Here is a 20529-nt window from a genome sequence, read left to right as displayed (position 1 = left end):
AACTTTGGTCTTTGCTCTCAATCTAGAGAGATTAAACAGCTTTTCATCTGATCTAGTCTGGAGATAGACACCTTCTGTTGCCGTTTCAAAGGCGTGCTTCAGCATGACAGCAAAAAAGATCCCAAACAGGGTTGGCACTCCACTTTGGATGTCAAAGGGATCTGATGTTGAGCCATCAAAAACTACAGTGCCCTTCATTTCCTCATGAAAGCACCTGATGATGTTAAGGAGTCGAGGTGGACATCCAATCTTGGGAAATATTTTAAAAAGGCTGTCCCTGATAACCAAGTCAAAGTCCTTTGTAAGATCTATGAAGGCCACAAAGAGTGGCTGTCGTTGTTCCCTACATTTCTCCTGCAAATGTCTGAGGGAAAATACCATGTCAGTGGTGGATCTATTAGCTCGAAATCCACACTGTGATTCTGGATAGGCCTAGAGAGAATTGATTGCCTTAGACTTAATGAGTTAAAAGATGAGGTAATCATTGAAACCAGGAATTTCTTCACTAAATATTTCACGCCTGTAGCTACTAGCGTGTACAAATTCTCATATACACAACAAGTTTCTGTATTTCTTATGCAGCATAACTCTTTATTCATAAAGATATATAAAATATTAAGGCAAAAATATTTTATAGCTGTTAGCTTTTATTTAAAGTTGTATTCGTTTTTAGACACTAGAAAAAAAATAACCTCCCACAGTCAGTCACTAAGGAAAAGCCTGCCTGAAGAGAAAGATCTTCACATGCTTGCAGAAGGACATCAACAATGGGACCAGCCTGGCTTCCTGTGGGAGAGACTTCCAGAGTCTGGGAGCAGTGACAGAGAAAGACCTCTTCCACGTCCTCACTAAGCACACTTGTGCAGATGCATCAGAATAAAACTGGAGCTCAGATAACTTAGTTTTTGAACTATGGCTTTTAGAATTCCCCAGCCAACATAACCAGTGGGCATGTTAAATGGAGATTTTAGGAGTTATGGCTCCACCCAAACCAAGAGTCTTATGACAGCTCAAAGACTAACAAGCTTTGAAACACAGTGGCCTACTTCATCCAATGCATCTGATGAAATAGGCTACAGTTCTTGGAACAAAATTTCTTAGAATGCAAGATGGCACAAGATTCTTTGTTGGTTTCCAGTAAATGGACTAAGAAGGCTGCCTCCCTGGAAATGTTTCCAAGATTAATTTTAAAAAGCAACTCTTCCAAACTTTCCCCCCCTAAAACCTTAGGCTCTGCAGCTTTTAGTTCTATTGCTAAATAAATAAATATAAGGAAGATGTCAGGTAAAAATAAACAATTTTTTTTAAAGGGTAAAAACTTTGTGGCACCTTAGACTAAGTGCTATATTTTAATGTGAGCTTTTGTGAACAAATCCACTTCTTCAGACAGTCCACACCTTCTGAAAAGAAGTGGTCTTGTTCATGAAAGCTCACATTGAAATATAGCAATAAGACCTTAAAGTGCCACAAGATTTTTATCTTCTTTAGTTTTTATTTTTGTTTTGTTTTTGCCTGGCATGCTAGCACAGACTAATACAGCTACATTCTTCTAAAACTGCAACAATGAAGATGGTTACAGTATATTGCAAACAAATGCTGTTTCTTAGAGGTTTATATTTTTTTTGCAAAGATGTTTATCAGAGACAGCAAACTGAAAAGCATGCACCTTTGGACTCCTGACTATAAGACAGGCAAAACATTGAGGTGAGGTTTCACTTATTGAAGGGAACTAGAGATCAGAAAAGAGCTGGTCTTTTAAAGGAGAAGGGCTATTGTTCTGTCCAGTGCTATGATAAGCTCATTTTCTGATGTCAGCGGCTGAAGCAATCTGAAATGTTCCTCAGAAGAAGACTGAGAAACCCAAGCAATTTGTGACATCCAGGAACAGCCAGAGCCTGTGGTCCAGGAGAGGTTTGGCCTTCCTGAGAGAGAGCAGATGGTTGGCCCCCTCAGAAAGCTCTGCATCAAAGATGGGGCAGAGCCACCACCAAGCTCCTGAGAGCACGAGTGCCTAAAGAGGTTCGCCAGAATCCTCAAGCCCAGAAATGCCTGGCTCCAAACAGCAATGCATTAATGCACAAAGGAATTCTCATGTCTGAGAGCCATCTCTTGAGAAAGTCTTCTTCCAGATAGCTGTAATTATTAGAAACGTTTGAAAGCAGTCCTCCTTTGAAGACTTAAGCTTATTAATTGACAGCTCACAATCAACTACCAAGGTTTAAGAAAGAAAATATTTGTGAAACTATCACCTGCTTCCCTGTTGCATACCAGCAATCTGCTAGCTTAATCAAGACACCACTTTTTTCATCTTGTTTCTGATCATGCCCTCACTTGGTGTGTCCCCTGTTGGTATAGTTTTGTCACACTGAGACTTTTTTATTTATTTATTTATTCATTGAATTTATATGGCGCCCACTCTACCCAGAGGTCAAAGCCTTGCTATTGGAGCTTGCCTGGCACAAACTGAAAGGTAGTAAACCAAAGGAGTAATTGGAGGCTGGCCCACTCATTCAATAGCTCAGTATTTACTGCAGCATAATTAAGCAAATGAAAGCAACCTCTGCATACTTTCTTGATTAGTTTTAGCCCATTGCCCTTCCTAAAAATATGAACTTCAGAATTTTATTGATCTGTTTGAGAGAGAAAACTTGGAACTTCTACAGTACTTCTTCAGAGTTCACTGCAGGAAGCAAAGTCCCACACACTGTAGGTGGCATTGTTGAGTTATATCAGAATATAAGGGTCTCTTAGAGAAGGCCCCCAAAGGCGTTCAGCAAAGCTTAAAGAGGCTCAATGGACATACAGTAGTGACTGATTAGTTGAAGTTGGGGGGGGGGAGGAGAGAAAAGACACAGTGATGACAATGGAATGGAAAGGGTGTGTCTAGAATCCAGAACAACAGCACACCATGCTACAGTGTTTACTTTCAGGTCTCACTTGTTATCAGTGAATAATCATAGTCTGTCTACATACATCTGAAATCTGGTGATCTGGTGAAAGGGCTTCTGTATCACAGCATATGGTCTGAATGGGCATATGAGCTTTCATATACAGTGGTGCCTCACTTAGCGAGTGCTTCGCTATGCGATAAATTCGCATAGCGAGGGGGTCCGGGCCATCGCTGGAGCATTCGCTCAGCGATGGCCCCTATGGCGATTTTTCGCTTTGCGATGATCGCTAAGCGATTCGCTTAGCGATCTTCGCAGAACGAAGCGGGGGAGAACAGCTGATCGGCGGTTCCAAAATGGCCGCCAGAAGGTCCGTGCCGCATTTTCGCGCCCTGCCCTCGCTTACCGAGGGTGCGAAAATGGCGGCGCTATGGAGAAACATCGCTTAACAGTGAGTTTTCAAGCCATAGGAACGCACTGAACAAAGTTCAATGCGTTTCTATGGCTTTTTTATACCTGTTTAGCGATGTTTTCGCATAGCGAAGGTTAATCCGGAACGGATTAACCTCGCTATGCGAGGCACCACTGTATCTCCTTTTAGAGATGGACTCTGCTGTATAGCAAAGCAGTAGTGCCTGTCCGATCAACCAGCGAATCAAGAAACATACCGTATTCCTTTATTTTCCAATACTGTAATTAGATTTCCATTTGTTCTTGCATTTCCAGTTTAACGAGAGAAATGCCATTCTGGTTGGATACTTGTTACACAAAAAATGCAATGTGGTGTTCAAAAAAATGTAGGAAAGAACCTACACCAAACATGTAATGTTGAATCCAAACTAGTGGCCAAGGGTGTTTCAGCCGAGACATTGTTTTATTTTCAGCACTTCTTTTTCCATTTCTTTTGTTTTGAACCACTAGCTGTAACAATCTGATGTTTTATTTCTTATTAAACAAGTGTTCTAGCTTTTTGTACTTTATATATTTTACTATCGCTCTGTCTTTATTCAATCTCCATTGTACTTCTTGATTGGTCACTCTCTCAACACAATAGATTTTTAACAAATTCCAGTAAATCCACATTTCAAATGCTTCTACCTTTTTTCCTAGTTAACACGTGCTAGGGTCCACAACTCTATGCCCTGCAGTAGAACTGAATATAGAGAGCATTGTGCACTCTCAAAGCCACTTTTAAGAGATTGTTTCATACTGCGATCTTCATTTTAAAGAAGTAATTGCTTCATGTTTATTCTCAGCCTTAGAAAGGATGCTATCAGATTTATGCTACCAAAGTAGCTAGTCAATCACTTGATTGTGAAATCTAAAGTATTTTCAGCTGAGTTTGGACAACGTGATCAACAAACATTGGACTGGAGTCAAATTAAATAATAGGTGTTGCTGTTATATACAAAGAATGCCTGGTTTTTATAAACCTTTGGTATATCATCCAAAGTTCAGAGAAATCTTGCTGCTGCTAAAAATGCAATGAAACATTGAACTGACTCTCATGAGAAGGAATGGCAGGATGTGTTACCTCTGGCAGCATGCTTCACATTAAAGAATGCATGTCTAGATTAAAGATTTATCGCCTGGTGCTCTTCCTGAATTGCATGTTTACTATGTAACCTGACTTGATGTACATATGAACTAAAAAATGTTCCATTGTAAATCTAGGGGAGAAAAACAACAGGAACTCCAGATATGATTTCATTCCATTTGTCTGTGCAATCCTATCAATTGTAACCCAGGTGGCATTCTTGGGTGCTTTGCTGCAGTCCTGGAAATAAGGCACACACATAATTGATGGATGGAGTGGATAAAATATTGGCCACAACTTTATTGGCTACCGCTGAATAGCCTTGGCACCACTGTTTAAGGAGCCAAATCCAAGCATTAGATGCAAAACTGTAATTAGCCATGTGAGCACTTAGGACAATCATCCCTGTCTCAAACCCATTCCATCCTGACGCATAGGTATTTTTTTAAAAAGACAAAGCTTATACTTTTTAAACAAGGAAAGTTAATATTAACAAGAGCTGTTGCTGTTTATTTTCCTTATATTCATCAGCAGATTCATTTCCAGATTTTGGTGCCCTCTAAATTTTTGTGCCCTGGTGCAAAGCCCCAGTTGTGCCGCCCAGGTGCCAACTGATAAAGTCAACCAGTCTGCCTTCTCAGGGTAACACAGAACCACAGTATTTGGGTACCACAAGCAAGAACACTGAGTGGATCTTCTGCCTCCCCCTCTTTTTTTGAGCCTTGCGGAGGCTTTTAATCTTAACATACAGCCCTTATAGCTGTCTATTATCAGTTTTAAAAAATCAAACAACAAACAAAGATAGGAAATTCAACAGAAGCTTGGGGTTCAAAAAGCAGCATATAAACATCTAATTTATCAAAAGATAAAAGACTATACTCATCGCAATGGGCAGAAGTAATTCTAGCTGCGAAACAGAAAAATTCTTCTAAGTTCTGGCAACTGTTAAGAAACAAAACCTCCCTTGCCAAATTGATCCCCCAGTCTCCCGGTGTAAATGGCTTGCCTTTTAAAATCAGCTTTATAAAGACTTTCCTGCAACATCAGTCTCAGCTGGTGAATTTGAAGTTCTACCGGTCTGGCCTCCAGTTTCCCAAGAGGAAATTATATCCCATATTGCCCGAATAAAAATAGGTAAAGCATTAGGGTCGAACAGTTTGCCTCCGGAACTCTTCAAAGAGAATATTGACTGGTGGGCTCCTTTCCTTGCAGCATTATTTACATATATCGACTCTACGGGCCTCTTTCCTGCAGAATGGAATATTGCAATAATAGTACCTCTATTCAAAAAAGGACTAAGAGATGAGCCAGAAAATTATCGACCCATTAGTCTCCTAAACGAATGTGGTAAACTATATGCTAGGCATCTTCAGGATAAACTTGAGACCTGGTTGGTTGAAGAAAATAAGATAGCTGTAGAGCAAGCTGGTTTTAGAGAGTGTAGATCCACTATGGACCATTGTCTCATTCTCCAACACCTTATAGAGAAATATGTGTCAAAGGGTCAAATTTCATTATATGCCGCATTTGTTGATCTGAAAGCGGCCTTCAATTCAATCTCGAGATGACAGGTAAAGGTGAAGGTTCCCCTTGACATTTTTAGTCCAGTCGTGTCCGACTCTAGGGGGTGGTGCTCATCCTGTTTTCAAGCCGTAGAGCCAGCGCTTGTCCAAAGACAGTTTCCGTTGTCACGTGGCCAGCGTGACTCGAGACAGCAACTATGGGCCAATTTAGAAGCCATCTCAATAGATAAACGATTACTTCTATTGCTGTGTGTGCTACATGACAATACCAACCTCCAGGTTAGACTCAATAGGAAAGGAAATTTAATGGAACCGATTAACACCTATAGAGGATTAAGACAGGGCTGCTTACTGGCCCCCTCACTGTTTAATTTATACATAAATGACATAGTAGAATACCTGAACTCTCCTAGTCTCCACTCTCCAAAATCACATCAAAGACATATTTCTATCCTTCTTTATGCGGACAATGCGGTGCTTTTAGCAAGAACTCCAATCGGCTTAAAGAGAGCCCTTAAGAAATTTGCAGACTTCTGCAAAATGAAGGAATTAGAAATAAATTATCAAAAGACAAAAATTAGGGCCTTTGGTATAAGACAAAAGAAAAGGTCTTGGACTATAAATGGGCAATCTCTTGAACAGGTTTCCTGTTTTAAATATCTAGGTATGGCCCTTCAATCCACTGGGGACAGAAATGCTCATATACAATATGCAGCTACCCAAGGGGGAAAAACCAGCAAATGCCATCTTAAGGTTCTACCATTCCAAAGGGGGTCGATATATTCCAGAAGCCCAAAAACTCTTTCAGGCAAAGGTGGTCAGCCAGATGCTCTACAGCAGTGGTCCCCAACCTTGGGCCTCCAGATGTTCTTGGACTACAACTCCCAGAAGCCTTCACGACCACCTCTGCTGGCCAGGATTTCTGGGAGTTGAAGTCCAAGAACATCTGGAGGCCCAAGGTTGGGGACCACTGCTCTACAGCACCTTTACAGTGCCTTCATCCAGCTGCTTTAATCTGATAGAGCAGGTTCAGACTAAATTCCTTAGAGCAATTCTTGAAGTTCCAAGATGCATAACAAATGCACAAATTTGTTTAGAGACAGGCTCACTAACAATGGTAGTAAAAATTACACTAGCTTCCCTTCAGTACTGGCTTAAAATAAAATTTCATTACAGGGATTAACCCATCTACTTCAAGATGACTATTTTCAATCGAAGTGATTGAAAGCGGTCCTAAACAAACTGCAAGTTATGGGCTTCTCTCCGCAAGCAATATTGAGCATGCAATGGGATAAAGCAAAATCAGCCCTTAAACAGAGAATAATGGACACGGAAAGGCAGGTAGATCTTAGTAGATGCCCCAATTTTAGAGTGATAGACACGCAAAAATATTGCTTGCTCCCCATGGCCTATTTATCACTGCTTGAGACAAATAAGTTTAGGAAAGCCTTTACTCTGGCTATATGTGAGGCCTTTCCCTTAGAGGTGTTGGAAGGCAGATTTAAGAAGAGGGAACAGACTCTGCCCTTGTGGATCTGATAAGATAGAATCTATTGAGCATATGATGCTCAGATGTAGCAGGCATAACAAGATTCAAGGAAAATATATTACACCTTAAAAGACATGTCAAACCAATCAGACTTGGACTACTGTAACCAATTGTTAATTGATCAAAATCAGACTACTACAGAACTGGTAGTGAAATCTTGGGCAGCATGCCATAGCAGCCAGAAAAGAAAGCCAAACACTTAGACATTGGTCTTATATTGTTATATTGATTGTTTTATTGCTTTTTGTTTATTTGATTTGGCTTTTGCAGAATATGTCTGTGCTTGAAGCTCTGCATTCAATTTTATTTTATGTATGGCCTGATGCTGTAACAATAAAGTATGTATGTATCTTAACATACTTGTGAAATCAATTCATTATGAATCATTTTGGTGTATGTGAATGCCTTGTCATAGTAAATATCCCCAAAGGGTCTTGGCAGCACTGCCATGGTGGCTGTGAGTGAGGTGTATCAAAATGCAGAGACCAAGAGGGCTAGTATGGTGAATCAGAGCCCAAACAAGAGGGGAGGAATGGCCAGCCAGGGGACCTAGGCAAGAGGACTGCAGGGTAAGTTGACCATGAGGGAGTCCACCCACCCACCATAAGAGGATGCCAGCTTCAGCTGCAGCAATCTTCAGCAGGCACATTTCACAGTGAGATCAACAAGAGGGGAACCGTGCTTCAAATCAGCTGGGAGGCAGCACAGAAAATGATCAGCTACAGATGGGCCAGATCAGCTGCGGTGCAGTCCCAGGAGTCAGCCGAGAGCAGTGGTGCAATGCTCTAGGATGCTGCAGTGGCCTGGTTTCATCACCCGTCAAGCTAGGCGGTGTGGGGCATGCTCAGCCACAGAAATTTGGCCTTGCAACTTCCCACGCCTGGTGTCTTGCCATTTCGATTATATGATTTTAAAAAAATTAATTTAGCATTTTAGCGCTATGCTACTTAAAATGTATTTTTTTAAAAAAATTAATACAAACAAGGAAAGCAGTCAAAAGAAATGCAAGCAGTTCAAAGGAAACTTAAAACCTTCTAAACAATATTGCATTTAAAATCAGATGTGTAGTTTCTACAAGAGGTTTAATGCCCAATTTAATACTGGAGTCAGAATTTTCAGAAGTGAACACACACTGCGATACAAAAAACATGTGACTTTAACATGATTTCAAAAACATCAGAACTTAAATCACTGTAAATCATCAGTGTAACCATGCCCCTAGTCACCACAAGAACAACTAAGATAATTAATCAAGCATGGGGTTCGCTTCCTAAAAGATATCTGCTGACAGAATATAGGGGTGAAATGTGGTTTGGCCTGAATTATGAAAATAACTACCAATGGACTATATGAATCTAAGAAGTTGTCTTGCACCAGGCCAGATCACTGGTTTGTTAGACTCGCTGTTGTTTGTTCTGACTGGCAGTGGACCTTTAAAGCCTCAAACTTTCACAGCTCTGCTGAGATCTCTCTCTTGAAGGTACTGAAAAGCTCAGTGAGAATATTATACTTACCTGCCATTATGGTTTGTTGCTGAGCAATGGGTCCTCCTCATGCTATGACCAGCTGAAGCAAGAAAATTAATCTTATAAGTATGCAAAATAAGCAAAGAAAGTCCTAGCTTGTTTGAGATTAATAGTGTCCCTGCACTGAGAAACAACTGTGTGTGTCATTTATATATAAATCAAGTATTTTAAGGCATTTTTCTTTAAAACACCTAGTGTACCACAGAGCGTTTAGAAATCTTACTGGCCACACTGATAAGGAGAATTCTGTAAACTGTAATCTATAACAAATAAGGTTTTCTAAACTCTGCAGTTATAACAGCCAAAATATAAGGATCAGAATAAATTCCAGGTAGTGTGAACACTGGAGTTCCTAGCTAGTAGCTACTCTTCACAGGCAATCTCTATGTATCAACCTTTTCTTGAAAGTAAATATTGGCTAATATATCCTCATGTACATTTTATAGACAAAACCTACTTCTAACAGTGTCGTACAATAACCACTGAGGTATGATTTTATTAATTTGGTCACGTGTATTTGAGCTGCAAGGCTGAATACAGTTCTCGTTATCCAAGTCATTTGGATGGCCTGTTAAATACAACCAATTGTTTTATAATCTCAGAACTGACCTAATATATCTGTTGCTTTAGTAACCTCCAGCAAGCAAAGGCTGGAACTAGCACACTGTTCCTCTTCCAGAGAGATGCAAACAGTACAGAGCTAAGTCCTTCTGCCCCATAGGTTTGGGACAATTGGTTGCCCAATATTTACTGCTGATCTTCTGCTGTTTGTCTCTCCTTCCTGCCTCCCTTACTAAGGACATCTGAATGGGGCTTTTGCCAGTTTGAATGCTTTTAGAATTACATCCCAGATTGTCCCATTAAATATAGAACACAGTCTTGGCACTAAATGTGGGACAAGGGGTACCACATGTAAATACCTGTTTTACTGTTTGCACCTGCTTCTCCAGCAAGCAAAATTACTTCACTATTATCAAACAGTTATTTAAGAGTTAATTTAAATTATTTTCTAAATATTTGTAATTCATAAGCCTGTATATTTCATATATTGTGTGGGAGTGTAAGAGCTTAAGGCTTTAACTGGCAACCTTCTAGTCTTAAGAGCAGTGGTGTAAAAATTCCAAGCAGGCTACAAAACTACTCAAGAGAACAGCCTCAAGAGGACTTACATCACCTCTCACAGACATTGATTTCTGGACTTTTTTCTACATTTTTTGTCTATCCATGGGGAGTTGTGCTAAGGATGAAGAAATGAGATTTTATCTGTGAAATCTTGCAATCTGTTTAATTTTTAGTGGTCCAATAACATTATCACCCACTCTTTCATTTGTATAATCTCTATTCAGTTTTCAGTTTTTTCCTGTCCCTATAATATTTTTCTATGTGTCAACCAGGATAGGAAATTTGGCCAAAAGTCAGTACAGAAAGAGGTACAAGGTTTTCTCTCAGTTTTGTCTGTAACTGACTTCTAAGTAAGAGCAGACAACAAAAAAACAGAATGTGCATAACCCACACTTTGGAACAATCCAAGGCAGGGAAGAGACTAGAAGCATGGTAGATTTTGTTGATTCTGGCAGGCTAAGTAACTGAGCATAGAACTGACGAATGAATGTAAACAAGAGAGTTCAACGTAATTTAATATACAATATGGTGACATCATAAGAGCTTAAGGCTCTAAAGGCATGCCTAGACTATATCCTACATATGCTGATGTGTTGACATTTTTTCCATTGGTGCATCCGGTATAGCATGACAAACTGTGATTGGACAAACTGCATAATTATATGTGCAGAATAATGATTTCACGGTGAATGAGAACAGCTTCTATAACCACCTTGTTTTCTGCCAGTAGGAATATTGTTGAGTAAAAAGCAGGCATAATGGTTTGAAGACCTGAGAAAAATTAGAGGGAAACCCCTTTCTTTTACATCATCACCAATGGGGGAAGAGTCTTCTAAATCTCACTCCCATTCCTGCAACCAAGGCTTCACAGATTACCAGTGTGGGGTAATGGATAGAGTGATAGATGAGAACTCAGAAGAACTGGCTTCAAATCACTGCTTAGCCACAGAAATTAGGGAGTGTCACTGGTAAAACCATTCCTTAAATATCTCACATACCTTGAAAACCCTATTAGTGTCATCCTAAATTGGATGTGGCTTGATGGCAGATAACATAGTCCCATGACTTTAAACAAAGCCGGGCAACTCCAAAGATTTCATGGTGTTTTACAACAGATTGCAGAGTTGGCCATACCATTAGACACAGAGTGGTACAAATCTCAATTAGCAGAACTGGGGCATCATGCACTTTTACCATCAGAAAAATCAAATTTGTAACATTTTCTCCCTCATTGTCAAAATGACGTAGTTGGTATAGGCACCACCATAGCCAATGAGGAAGAGTTATGTGGGGTACAATTGGTCAATCTTTTAGGACTTCCCGCCCCCCATGAGTTTTAAGAAGGTCAGAAGGGGACTGGAGGAGGGGCAGCACTTTGCCTATCCCAGGATATTTCTTATTGTTCTGCTCTCAGAAGTCCTCTTTCAATAGCGATAGTCATCGTACAGTATCTTATCCATTGGTAATAGATTAAAAAAGATTCTTGCATAAAAAGGCTCTTGCATAAAATCCAATAAATTAAAAGAGAAAAAAAAATCTCTATATTAGGGATGCTGAAAGACTGACAGGAGAACCTAACCAGGATAAAATAAAAAGAAGTTGTAAACAATATACTAAAGAGCCATACAGAAGAGATATTAGGATGGCAGGTTCTTTCTAAAGATTCTAAGATTCTGCTTACATCAATTGTCCTCACAGCAGCTTACTAGATATGCAATTGATGTTACCACTCTAGAGGTGCAACTTTTGGCTTATTAACAATAAGTTTCACTTAGAGCACTGGAGATAACTCCAGAATTAGTATGCACAGGATTGTAATCTCTCCAAGAAGAGAAATTGAGTGATCCTAGATGAGTGGCTGAATTGTTTCCAGATACATAAACATTGCCAGAATGATGTAATTAAGCTCTAAACCCAACTCATCATTTCCCTGTGGAACCATACCATCAGTGGCACCTCATGTAGTTCCTATGAAAGACATCAGTTCCTGGAATCACCAGGTTAAAGGATCAGGTAGGAGGTTATAAGGAAAAACTAGAGCCACTGACAGCTATAGGGCTAGATCACATGGACAATATGAAGGTTGTGGTCATAGTTATTTATTTATTTATTTATTTATTTGATTTATACCCCGCCCATCTGGTCTAAAAGACCACTCTATTATGCTCCCTCCCATGCCCATCACCACTGGAATTCAGTGGTGCAATGATGAAGAGATACATTTCTCTTTAAAAACAAAGCACAAAGGGAACATAAACACCTTGTTTTAGAAAAAGTGCTGCCAGAATTTCAACAGCACAGTCTTACTTTTTAAAAATGCACAATGGAAAAAAAAATAGGCTAAACGGATTGATATCAATCGATTTCTTGCGAAGCTCAATGCATGGCTTATGTCTAATAAATTAACATATAACATGATGAGTTTCCTATGTATGGGATTAACAACAAAACATGCTACTGTTGTTCCCCAGCAACTGCACCTGTATTTACATTAAAACAGACTATATCCAATATGGTTCTGCCGAAAGGAACATTGCAAATATTAACAGCCCTGGTGTGGATATGAAGGCTGAAGTTCTATACAAAATTATGGAGACATGGCATAGACATTCAGAATTGCATTCTGCAATGACTTCAATGTTTCACAAACTTTTTTGTTCACTTTGAAAAACATTTTAAGAAGCCCACATGCTGTTGCTCACTAGGCTATAGTACACATACTCCTCAATGATTAAAAAACCACCATGTTAATTTCACATCCCAACTTGGACAGCAAATGAAATGAACATTTCCCAAGAAAAGGGAACTGTTTACAGCCATTCAGTTCCACAGATTCCTGAATGCTTCAGAAAGGGTTGTACTGTATACCACAAAAGAAAACATGCAGTTAAGTGGCCCTTTATAAAGTAATATGGATTAAGCCTTAATCCTTTTTTTTTTACATGTGAGGAAAGGTAGTATCACATAACAAGGGTGGAATGTTTTACTTCTCTCAGATTGGGAAATATAAATAAAAGAGTAATACAGCCTGTTTTTGTACAACAATACAACTGAACAGCTTATTCAATCCAGAAACGAATAACCCTTCCTTGCACTATAAGAGTTTAAGAAGAAAATTACAACAATAATAAAAGCAATCCCTGAAAGTGAACAAGTATCAGCTTGCAGGCACTTACTTTGCTCTGGACACCAATAAATTATCTGCAACTTAGAAAAATCCACCCACTGGTGACATAATGTTATTATCCAGATCATGAGTCTTTTCGCTTAAGTTACATTTCCTCCTTTCTTTTCAATTACCAGATTTAAATATGCTGTCTCATTTGGTTCCATTACACATATGTATTGTCTATTTATTTGTTATGTTGTTGTGTTTCATCAAATTGCTTCCAACTTACGGTAATCATGTGAATTAGTGATGGGAACCTCTGGACACCATTAACAACCTTGTTTAAGTCTTGCAAACTAAAGGCTGTGGTTTCTTATATTAAGGCAAACCATCTCATGTTAGATCTTCCTCTTTTACTTCTATTGTCACTCTTCCCAGCAATAGTCTTTTCAGTGTGTCTTGTTTTCTCATGATATGTGCCAAGTATAATTGTCTTAGTTTAGTCATTTGAGCTTCTAGTGAGAGTTTAGGCTTGATTTTGATCTGGCTAGGTGTTTAAATAACTAGACCTATACCACTGTAATAGGTCTAGAATCCCTACAGAAATTCCACAATGGCCAATCTTTTGTTTTTCTTCTTCACTACTTTATCCTCCTGTAGAGAACCTGAGGGTCTTTCCAAGAAAAGAACATGAGGATGCAGTTGGTTCTTTGTGTCTTGTATTCTATTCTTAGTGACTTATTTGAACCAGGAATTAGGCATACACAGACAATACTCAACTTTATGGGCACTATGGTATGTTTGTCTAACATAAGAATGGTCTCTCGTACATAAAACAGGTTTATTCAGACTAGATTGAACAAAGTGTTATAATTACTGGTTATTGTGGGTTTTTCGGGCTCTTTGGCCGTGTTCTGAAGGTTGTTCTTCCTAATGTTTCGCCAGTCTCTGTGGCTGGCATCTTCAGAGGACAGCGCTCTTATAACTACTGTCTGAGCGACGTTTATCAATTCTAATGCAATGATTTGTCATATATTATAATACACATACTATAGCTGTAGGACACATGGTAGGAATCTGTTTTCATCAGACTGGCATGACTCATTGTTAAGACAACATACGTTAGTAACATTAATGCTGTATAAGATGCAATTAATTTAAATACAATGTAAATAAAATGTAGCAAGCAGCAAGCAAGTCCTATGCAGAGTCAATGTAGTTTAATGGTTGAAGAGTTTTGCATGGACATTGGAGATCAGGATTACAGTTGTTGTCCAGCACTGAACACACTGGCACAGAGCCCTTTCAGGGCAACAGGATTGCTGTAAGTACTATATTTCTCTCTGTGTCCTTAAGATGATCAGTAAATTCTCAGACCTGTGGTGAACTGCCTCAGAAGCAATGATCCTGAGAATTTCAACAAATTACATTTCTAGTCCTTATGTTTCTAAAGGATCTAAGCTTTACAGCTATTGAAAGTTTGGAAACAAGGTAATTTGACTTCCAGATACCCTCCTTATCTTTATGATAATTTTCCTATCACTGTCCTTTTATCCAGGGGTGGTACTTCCACAAGCCTGGAAGCCAATTCTTAGGCATGTGAACTGCTGGGGGGAACCACTCACCCAAAGGTGACACGGCCAAAGGGACAAAGCTTAGCATTTTTTTTAAAAAAAATCAAAAATAGGCTCATAATGAATTTTGCTGTATTTTATTATGTTTATGATAATTCTCCTGTCACTGCCACCATATTTTCCCAAGCCTTGCTTTTGCAGGTGGCCACTCCTAGAATGGCCAAAAACGCTTCTACTAGGAATCAAGCCTTCTCAGCTGTGGTCCCTTCTTTATGAAACAGATTTCTCCTGGAGGTGCTTCAAGCCTTATCATTGTGCACCTTTAAGAGTTACTAAAGACTGAGCTGTTTAGGAAAACATTCAATAATATTTTCCCCTGAGGTGTCAGTGGGATTTGGCTCTACCTCATCCGATGTCCAACTAAAAGATTGGCATCTTTTAGTTTTATAATTTAATTTTAACCCAAGTGTTTTTTGGTGTTTAAATTAAATCACACTAATGGGAATTTGGGAGGTTGATATATTTTTGTTTATGTCTGTTGTTATCTGTCCCAAGTAGTGCTTTGCACATTTATTACAAATGTAATAAATAAAAAAAATTCATAATCTCTCATTTTATATTTTGATTTTGTTGCTATTGAATTTAAAATGGGTTACCAGATGTTTTTAATATTAAGATAAAAACTGGCACTACAACTCATTAACTACAACTTTAAAAGGCTGGCGGTGTACTGTTTTTTTAATTTGTTAAATTAAGTCAGATGGGAAAAATAAAGCTCATATCATCCATGAACTTTTAAATAATGCACATTTAATTACTATAGTCAGCACAGATAATCGCAGTCAGCACTGAGCAACAGAAGCAGCAGCAATCACAACCAACAGACTGCAAGTGTATCGTGCTCTGAGATCTAATATTCCCATCACCATAAGGACATGGAGAATGCTGGGGAGACTATCAGTGTGGAAATGGTAGGAAGACTGTAAAAAGATGGAAGAATAAGCCCCATGTATTCAGCTGCAAGTTTAAAAACAGAATAATTAGCAGCATCAAACAAAGATATGAAAGAATACAAGAAAGGGGCAATAAAAAACTTGCATTTTTAAACAGTATTTTGTGATTTGTCACCAAATTTCTGCAATGGGTTACAATGTTAAACCCTGGAGGCAGTTATTGTAGGAAGGATTTCAAGTTGTTATTTCCTTTTCAATGCAGAGAAAAGTGTGAAGGGATCTGTTCAATTTCACTCCTTCACTTGGAAAAGGAAAAGTGATAAGTCTGTGCGATCCTTGGTTAAAGGAAGCAATAAACTTTTATTTATAGTTAGTGTTATTATTACAGTATTTCATATAAAGCATGGAGCTGCTTTTCCATAATTTCACCTCAGAGAGCAGAAAATGGAGGAGGTGGGAAGGGTGGCTAGCAAAGGAAACAAAAGGAAGGAAAGGGCAGCCTCAAAGATTTTGAGGCATGGAAATAACCCATAAGCAAGCAGCAGATTCAGAAAGTGCTCTCCACTAATACCAAGAGTTAAAAGGAGCTTGCATAAAAGCTTGCATTTTCCAATAGTTATTTTAAACTTGCATTTTTCTTGGTCTTAGAGGCTGTATGTGGCCCACTGGTCATTTTAACCACTACTGCTTTATCCCTTCTGTTCTCAGGGGAAGATTGGGAGAAGGGACATCTGGATCCACTGGAAAATCCCTGAACAAATGACAGTAGGTTGGCCATGCCTGCTGACTCCCAGCCCTTTAACATTTGCTGCAACAAAACGGCTGCCCCAGTGCTTGGTAGGGCAGAAGGTACAGTAACTGATGGTGACATAACCACAAGCAAAAGTCTCTCTCTCTCTCTCACACACACACACCCTACGCAATCAATCACACATAGAGAGAGCTTCTACCTCTGCACATAGCCAGATCCATGCCTCACATGACCTAACTGATGGGGTACCTCGTTTTGTCAAAAAATTGAAAGGAAGAAGGTGCCTAGTGAATGGTTTTCTGTGAGCTCTGTCTAGATCTGATAGAAAGATAAATTGCTTACCTCAGAATTCTTTAAATCAAAGTATATGTCTTTCTCTTCCAGAGTCTTCATTGGTGACTCTTAGGATTCTGTAAAAATCAAGGTAGAATCCACAAGCCTTAAGTCTCCCCAAGCCAGGATACAGTGGGGTCTTGACTTGAGAACTTAATCCGTATTGGAAGGCGGTTCTCAAGTCAAAAAGTTCTCAGGTCAAATCTGCATTTCCCATAGGAATGCATTGAAAGCCATTTGATCCGTATCTGCTCTTTTCCGTCCATAGAAACTGATGGGAAGCTGCTATTCCGCCTTCGACCACTAGAGGGGGATATTTTGTTTCTTTTTTTCTTAGGTCAAGAAAGGTTCAGGGAAGGCAGGGAAAATACAGTCCAGGCAGTCCAGTACCAGGCAGTCCGAAGACTGTCTCCCAATCCACTTTCTAAATGCTGGGAGAAGTGAGGAAGCAGACAGGCACCTTTTTCACTGGCCAACAGTTAACTGAAAGTTCACATTTTGCACTTTCCCTGCCTCCCACGTGGTTTTTTTTTCAGTTCTTAACTCAAATCTAAGTATGTAAGTCAAGTCAATATTTTCCTATGAGAGTGGTTCTTAAGTCAAAATGTTCTTAACTCAAGCCGTTCTTAAGTCAAGACCCCACTGTATTGTAGACCATTGTTAAGCTGCTCTACTGATTTCCCAAGAAGAACAACCACCTGACCTGGCCTCATTCATACTCTCCAGAGGAACAGCAACTCTGGGGAAATTGCTCTATGTCTCCCTGCCAAAAACAACTGGTCCCCTTTTCCCAATAAACATGCACAGAACTGGGTTGCAAATATATTTAGGATCACAACGTGAACTGAATGATATAATTTAAATGAGATTTTATTCTGATTAATGTTTTCCAAAGTCCTGTTTTTAACTTCTGTATAGTTGTAGTATAGTATTATCACAGATCAATACGTAGGCAAAGAAAAGAAGAAAGGATGGTGGGAAAATTGTCTAGAGGTTAAATCCTCTGCCTTTGTACCATTTATCTGCATTTTGTAAAACTTAAATTCACATTTCATGCAATATGACATCTTAATAACTGTTGGTGTATTTCCTATTAAAAGATGAATTCTCAACAAAATGAATTTTAATATTGAAATCCCTAGTGTTTTGTTTGTTTACTGAAAAATAGTGTCTAGCAAAAGAGAGCAAAGTATTGCCTGAGCTGGAAATGGTGAAAGATGCCCTCTGAGTATGTGTAGCAACCATGAAGGGATCTTGGACAGAATACAGCAGGGCTCTGACTATTACTAAAATATGACAAAACTTGTAATCACAAATACTTATATTTCACAAGTACAGACACTGGCTGGATTTTAAAATTTACACTTCTCCAATGAATTGCATGGGTCTGAACAGCACGGTTTTGGTTATATTCAGATTTTTTCAAGGGGTTATAAGGACATTTAAGGCTCATTACACTCAGTACTTTATAGAAAGGATTTTTAACACTATGGAAGAGGACCCTCTCTCTCTCTCTCTCTCTGTGTGTGTGTGTGTGTGTGTGTGTGTGAGTGAGAGAGAGAGAATCAACTATTTATGCATTTATTTTTATGTTTTTAGAGCATAAGAGTTATACACAGATTCTGAACTACACAAGGGTCCTTCATCCCTATTCCCCTTGTTGAAAGGAGAAATTTAGTTGCACTTCACAGCATTCTAAAATGTCTTTCAGATAACTGAATAAAATACTCTTGTGATATATAAAATGATTCTGTGCTTGTGTGTACACACACAGGTGCATGAGAGAATGCGAATACCATTGCTAATATAGAACTTTAAGAGCTAAAGGCACCAATATGCTTTTAATGCCTGTCTTCTTTGACCCTTTTGTTTCCCTCTCCTGCCTGTGTCTGTAACACCTTTGCTTTAGGGATGTGAAGAAACCACCCCATATTTCAATCAACACAAAGTATTTGGCCACTGTGACACAGAATTATAATATATAATATATATAACCTTAGAACTGGAGAGCAGAAGGGACCCTATGGATCATCAAGCCCAGTCCCCATCAGGGAGGCACAGTGGGGAATTGAATTCCCAACATCTAAACCACTGAGCTGTTCAGTAGTTCTCCAACCCCTGTGCAAGATTTGCCTCCAGTCCAAAAACAGACTTGAAACCAAGCCATGTTTTCCTTGTGTTTTCTGCAGTTTGCACAGAAAGAGTCTGTGGGCCAAATTAGCATCTTTTTCCTTTGTGAAGCTATGCATGCATGCACATGGCAAGCAAACCAGGATAGGCTGGTGACATACTGTAGGCAGAAACAACCCATCCAATTCTACTACTTCTACTGGTCCACACAAGATGACACTTACTGCAGTTTTAAATTTTACCTTACTGTGGAAATGCATAAAAGACATATAGCTCTAATACTGATGAAATTATCCTCGTTTCCACTATGAGGTGACAGATCCTTGAATTGATCATTTACCATAGAAGTTAGGATCTACATCTCTATCTTGTTCACACTGTTCAGCTCTAAAACATTATGCTCGCTTTCAAAATGCACGTATCACCCCTGACACAGTCAGATTTTATACATTTGCACGGTGAGAATAAAAATAAATTTGAATTGAACTCTGAGATTTCCAAATAAATATACATGCATCATGTTTCTAAGCATGTTTACTATGAATTAAGCTGCTTTCAGTGTCAAGACAAGCATACAATGTGTTGCAGTCTTCAAGGTAACTTTTCCTTCCATCCCCACAAAAGTTGCAATAGTACAGAATACTGTACCTTTTTGAGTGATGCGGCTTACTAGGACTCATTCCCTCATTTTGCAATTTTTATATCCTGCTTACTTGGGAATACTGAACTCCTCAAACAGCAATATATAAAAAACTGTGTTGTCACACGCTGAAGAGTGTATCTGTATATGTATATTACAGTGTGCTGTCAAGTCTTGCTTTCAGGGCTTAGTTTTAGCCAGCGTTTAGTAGCCAGACCTGTTTTTCATGATTGAATTCATTCCTCAGAACATCATGTGATGCACTGAAACAGCTTCCAGAGGGGCAAGTTGAACAAGTGTGTTACCACAAATGCCAAAAATATGTTTTTGATTTGTTTTTTTAAAGGTGTAACCTCAGCACGCCTTAAATGATGTACTGGGATATACCGTTTTGCGGACTAGCACCTACACACATACACACACGGCCACTGCGTATCAAGTCTTTCGTCTGGAATTCGGATTTCTAGAGAACCTGAGACGCAGGACTGGCCGGCCCTACCATGAGGCAGAGCGAGGCAATCATCATAAGCAACACACTCTGATGGTCATGAAAACCCAGTGGAAGGCTCGCTTAATTTGTTGTTCCAGTACTTTTCCTGCTATCGCCGGTTAGAGATGCAAAAAGGATTTTTTTGTTTTTTTTCCCCCTTCCTCCGCCGGCATCTCTTGTGCGGGTTTTAGTTTACATGCGCCTTAACTTCAGCAGACGGACGGGACGCGGGGGGCTCCCTAACCGGCGGCAGGACCCTCTCTTGGGCCGGTCCCGAGCCAGACCTCCCCCCCTTCCCATCCCCGCGGCGTCGCGTTATCGCTCCTCCACCCTCGCCGGTTCCTATTGGTTGGCGGCCTCACAGGAAGGAGCGGCGACGGTCTTGCTGGCCTCCGAACGGTCCT

General features: G+C 39.5%; 1 long non-coding RNA gene across 1 annotated transcript in view; it reads right to left on the bottom strand.

The window, feature by feature from the left end:
* LOC140707540 (uncharacterized) overlaps nucleotides 1-19748 on the bottom strand; it is a 45483-nt gene extending 25735 nt beyond the window's left edge. The window contains exons 1-2 of the long non-coding RNA XR_012087663.2: nucleotides 19644-19748; nucleotides 16875-16942 (exon numbers count right to left, since the gene is read on the bottom strand). This is a non-coding gene — a long non-coding RNA (uncharacterized LOC140707540). The remainder of the gene's footprint in view (nucleotides 1-16874; nucleotides 16943-19643) is intronic.
* Nucleotides 19749-20529: the final 781 nt, after the last annotated feature.

This window comes from Pogona vitticeps, chromosome 5 (genome assembly GCF_051106095.1).
Source record: "Pogona vitticeps strain Pit_001003342236 chromosome 5, PviZW2.1, whole genome shotgun sequence".
NCBI classification, from domain to species: Eukaryota; Metazoa; Chordata; class Lepidosauria; order Squamata; family Agamidae; genus Pogona; species Pogona vitticeps.
Note: the sequence above shows the minus strand (reverse complement) of the source record. Positions and strands in the feature narration are given on the sequence as shown.